This window comes from Arachis duranensis, chromosome 9 (genome assembly GCF_000817695.3).
Source record: "Arachis duranensis cultivar V14167 chromosome 9, aradu.V14167.gnm2.J7QH, whole genome shotgun sequence".
Lineage (NCBI taxonomy): Eukaryota > Viridiplantae > Streptophyta > Magnoliopsida > Fabales > Fabaceae > Arachis > Arachis duranensis.
The window spans coordinates 54,170,549-54,176,298 of NC_029780.3; positions in this window are offsets into that span (position 1 = coordinate 54,170,549).

A 5,750-nucleotide genomic window follows, 5' to 3' on the forward strand; every position below is an offset into this window, starting at 1 on the left:
ATATACAAGAACATCAATGCATAAGGTTTATACATTTAATAAATACATGAGTATGTACCCAATTCCCCAATATAAAAATACAAAACACAAACACCCTTTTATCCCAACTAATGTCCCAAAGTTTTTCCACTCTTGAATGACACTCACACTCACTATCCTAAGCCAATCAAAGATCCAAATAAAGGACATTCATTGTTTTCCGCTTTAAGGCTTGTAATGTGCTAAATTAAAGAACAAGTGGGTTAAGCGTAGGCTCAAAATCGGCTAACAAAGGAGAGTAAAAGGTAAGGCTGTCTGGATAAGTGAGCTAATGAAATGATGGCCTCAATCATATAAATGCATGAATACAAGGAATAATGGGACATATAGATTCAAACAAATCAAAGATTACAATCATAGAAAGAGAATAATGCACACAAGAAGGACGATAAGTGGTTATAAGATATAACCACACAATTAGGCTCAAATCTCACAAGCTTGTGTTCTTAGCTCAAAAACCATGTTCCAAAATAAATTCTTTCAAGCAAGTTCAACAAAAATTTTCAAATTGGTAGGGTGCCCTAAAAACATAGTTTTTTTTTTCTTTTGGAAAAGAAATCATCACTCTAACCAAGTAGTCCTAATAAGAAGAAGGTAGTAAAATATGTACAAATTCTAACTAACATGCAACCTATCATGCAAATGCAACAACTAACTAACATTGGTGTTGAAAAGGAAATTGTTACCCATGGAGATCGGTCGACGACCTCCCCACACTTGAAGATTGTACCGTCCTCGGTGCATGCAAAGAAGAGCAAGGTGGATGAGTTGCTATAATTGATGAGCTCCTTCAAAAGGTTGTGCGGATGACTTGTTTGTTGCCCCATTTAAAAGCTTTTCCTTTCTCCTCTCTTGGTGGCCAACCTAAAAGGGAAGGAAAGAAGAACGACAATTAGGCCTACAACAAAGATATCAAAACAAGTAGAATGTAGGCCGGGGCTAATGCCAAATAAGAGTAAGGATCCCACTACATGTTAGCTACGCATGTAAGTGAAAAAAAAAACAATATAAGCTAATGGCGTATTAACTAATACTCGATGTAAGAGTAAAATCGAAGCATGAAAAGTATATGGCACATCAAGTTCAAATAAGAGGAAGTTGGTCATGAAAGACAAGATAAGGTCATATCAATGCACAAAGACATAAGAGTCATACAAGATAAAGCATTGATTTAAAAGTTTCATCACCCAACAATATCAAACAAGTCAAGAAGCACCAAAATAATGTAAGAAAGTCTCAATAATTGAGTAGGAAAGTTCAACACCATTATTAAAATGGAAAACTTAGAAAATAAAATGAGAACAAGGTAGAAAAAAAAAGTTGAATGGAAAGAGAGATCTAACTACAAAGGCAAGAGATCAACAATAGAAAAGCAAAGAAGAACAATTATTATGAATTACCTCTTATTGAATTGAAAGAAAATGGAAGGAACAATAGTAGAACTACAACAAAGCATAAGAACAACATAAAGGAAATTACAACAAAGGAATGGAAGAATGATGAATCTAACTACAAGGAATTGAGAAGATAGAAGTAGAAGAAGATGAATTAAAATCTAGATCTAAAAACTAAACCTAATCCTAATCCTAATCCTAGAGAGAAGTGAGAGCTTCTCTCTCTAAAACTAATTTTCCCACCAAAACTAAGCTAAACTAAACTAATGGTAACTAACTTCTAAAGTATGAAAGTATCTTCATTCCCCCTTCAATCCTTGGCTTAAATAGCATCAGAAATGAGTTGGATTGGGCCCACAAGACTTCTAAAATCGCTGGCCACGTTTTGCTTTAAGTGAACCAGGTGGCAGCAACGGCGCATGCGAGTACTATGCGCGTGTGCACCACCATACGTGTAGCAACTATGGCAAATCTTATATCGTTTCAAAGCCCCGGATGTTAGCTTTCTAACCCAACTGGAACCGCATCATTTGGGCCTCTGTAACTCAAGTTATAATCATTTAAGTGCGAAGAGGTCGGCTTGACAGCTTTCCGGTTCTTTCATTTCTTCATGAGTTCTCCAACTTTTCATGCTTTTTCTTCATTCCCTTGATCCAATATTTGCCTCCTAAATCTGAAATCACTTTAACAAAAATATCAAGGCATCTAATGGAATCAAGGTGAATTAAATTTAGCTATTTTAAGGCCTAAAAAGTATGTTTTCACTCTTAAGCACAATTAAAGGAGAATATACAAAACCATGCTATTTCATTGAATAAATGTGGATAAAAGGTTATAAAATCCCCTAAATCAAGCATAAGATAAGCCCTAAAAATGGGGTTTATCACAAGCTGAGAGTGGATGTTCAAACCTTCAAACAAAAAGATGGTGAATCCCTCTATGAAGCTTAGGAAAGATACAAGCAGCTGACCAAAAGGTGTCCATCTAACATGTTTTTAGAATGGACCATATTAGATATATTCTATTATGGTCTATCTGAATTTTTGAAAATGTCATTGGACCATTCTGCAGGTGGATCAATTCATCTAAAGAAAACGCATGCAAAAGCTCAAGAACTAATTGACATGGTTACAAATAACCAATTCCGTGAATAATGGGATACCTTAGAAGAAAGGAGTTATTGAGATTGATGCTCTGAATGCCATATTGGCTCAGAACAAAGTGTTGACTCAGCAAGTCAACATGATCTCTCAAAGTCTGAATGGATGGCAAAATGCATCCAACAGTACTAAAGAGACAGCTTCTGAAGAAGCTTATGATCCTGAGAACCCTGCAATGGCAGAGGTCAATTACATGGGTGAACCTTATAGAAACACCTATAATTCATCATGGAGAAATCATCCAAATTTCTCATGGAAGGATAACAAAAGCCTCAACAAGGCTTTAACAATGGTGGACGCAATAGGCTGAGCAATAGCAAGCCTTTTCCATCATCTTCTCAGCAACAGACAGAGAATTCTGAACAGAGCACTTCTAATTTAGCAAATTTAGTCTCTGATTTGTCAAAGGCCACTTTAAGTTTCATGAGTGAAACAAGGTCCTCCATTAGAAATTTGGAGGCACAAGTGGGCCAGCTGAGTAAGAAAGTCATTGAAATTCCTCCTAGTATTCTCCCAAGCAATACAGAAGAGAATCCAAAAGGAGAGTGCAAGGCTATTGAGGTGATCAATATGGCCGAATGCACAAAGGAGGAGAAGGACGAAAATCCTATTAAATCTCCTTCTGCCATTCATGAGCTCTGAAGACTATTCTTCCTCTGAAGAGGATGAAGATGTGACTGGAGAGCAAGTTGCTCAATATTTAGGAGCTATCATGAAGCTGAATGCCAAGTTGTTTGGTAATGAGACTTGGGAAAGTGAACCTCCCTTGCTCATTGGTGAACTAGACACCTGGATTCAGAAAAGTTTATCTCAAAAGAGTCAAGATCATGGCAAGTTCTTAATACCTTGTACCATAGGCACCATGACCTTTGAAAAAGCTCTATGTGATCTAGGGTCAAGGATAAATCTTATGCCACTCTCTGTAATGGAGAAGCTGGAGATCATTGAGGTACAACCTGCCTTGTTCTCATTACAATTGGCAGACAAGTCATTGAGACAAGTTTATGGAATAGTAGAGGACGCGTTAGTAAAGGTTGAAGGCCTTTACATCCTTGCTGATTTCATAATCTTAGACATTAGGAAGGAAGAGGATGAATGCATCATCCTTGGAAGACCTTTCCTAGCTACAGCAGGAGCTGTGATAGATGTCAACAGAGGTGAATTAGTCCTTCAATTGAATGGGGACTACCTTGCGTTTAAGGCACATGGCCATCCCTCTATGACAAAAGAGAGTAAGCATGAAGAGCTTCTCTCAGTTCAGAGTCAAGAAGAGCCCCCACAGTCAAACTCTAAGTTTGGTGTTGGGAGGCCACAACCAAACTCTAAGTTTGGTGTTAAGACCCCATATCCAAACTCTAAGTTTGGTGTTTGGACTATACAATATTGACCTGATCACCTGTGAGGCTCCATGAGAGCCCACTATCAAGCTAATGACATTAAAAGAGCGCTTGTTGGGAGGCAACCCAATTTTTATTTATCTAATTTTTATTTTATTTTATTGTTATTTTGTGTTTTATCAGGTGCATAATCATGTGGAGTCACGGAAAAAATATAAAAATTAAAAACAGAATAAAAAAAATAGCAGAAGAAAAATCACACCCTGGAGGGAGGACAGACTGGCATTCAACGCCAGTAAGAAGCATCTGGCTGTCGTTCAATGCCAGAAAAGAGCATGAATCTGGCGTTGAACACCAGAAACAAGCAACATTCTGGTGTTTGAACGCCAGGAATGTGCATTGAGAAAAGCAGGCGCTGAACGCTAGTAACAAGCATGGAACTGGCGTTCAACGCCAGAAATATGCTACACATGGGCGTCGAACGCCCAAAACATGCTTCACATGGGCGTTGAACGCCCAGAACGTGCATCACCTCGGCGTTTAAACGCCAGAATGGTATACAAAGGCATTTTGCATGCCTATTTGGTGCAGGGATGTAATTCCTTGACACCTCAGGATCTGTGGACCCCACAGGATCATCTCAGGATCTGTGGACCCCACAGGATCCCCACCTAACATATTCCCACCTTACCTCCTAAACCTATAACACTCTTCCCCATGTCACACTTCCTAACAACTTCAATCTCTCTTCCCAATTACCCCTTCACCACTCACATCCATCCACTCTTCCCTAGAAACCCCACCTACCTTCAAAATTCAAAAACACTTTCCCAACCAAACCCACCCTAAATGGCCGAACCTACCCTCTCCCATTTTCCTATATAAACCCCTCCATTCCACTTCATTTTCACACAACACAACCCTCTCTTCCATACCTTGGCCGAAACACCATCTCTCCCTCTCCACCATATTTTCTTCTTCTTCTTCTTCTCTTCTTTCTTCTCTTGCTCGAGGGCAAGCAATATTTTAAGTTTGGTGTGGTAAAAGCATAAGCTTTTTGTTTTTCCATTACCATCAATGGCACCTAAGGCCAGAGAATCCTCTAGAAAAGGAAAAGGGAAGACAAAAGCTTCCACCTCCGAGTCATGGGAGATGGAAAGATTCATCTCCAAAAGCCATCAAGACCACTTCTAGGATGTTGTGGCAAAGAAGAAGGTGATCCCTGAGGTCCCTTTCAAGCTCAAGAAAAATGAGTATCCGGAGATCCGACATGAGATCCGAAGGAGAGGTTGGGAAGTCCTAACCAACCCCATGCAACAAGTCGGAATCTTAATGGTTCAAGAGTTCTATGCCAATGCATGGATCACTAGGAACCATGATCGAAGTATGAACCCGAGTCCAAAGAATTATCTCACAATGGTTCGGGGGAAATACTTAGATTTTAGTCCGGAGAATATGAGGTTGGCGTTCCACTTGCCAATGATACAAGGAAATGTACGCCCCTACACTAGAAGGGTCAACTTTAATCAAAGGTTGGACCAAGTCCTAATGGACATATGTGTGGAAGGAGCTTAATGGAAAAGAGACTCCAAAGGCAAGCCAGTTCAACTAAGAAGACTGGAACTCAAGCCTGTGGCTAGAGGATGGTTGGAGTTCATTCAACACTCCATCATTTTCCATGAAATAAGAGAAGATCAAAGAGCAATGAGGGAGGAGCAACAAAGGCAAGGAAGGGACATAGAAGAGCTTAAGGACATTGTTGGTCCTTCAAGAAGAAGACGCCACTAAAGTGGATTCATTCCTTGTTCTTATTTCTTTCT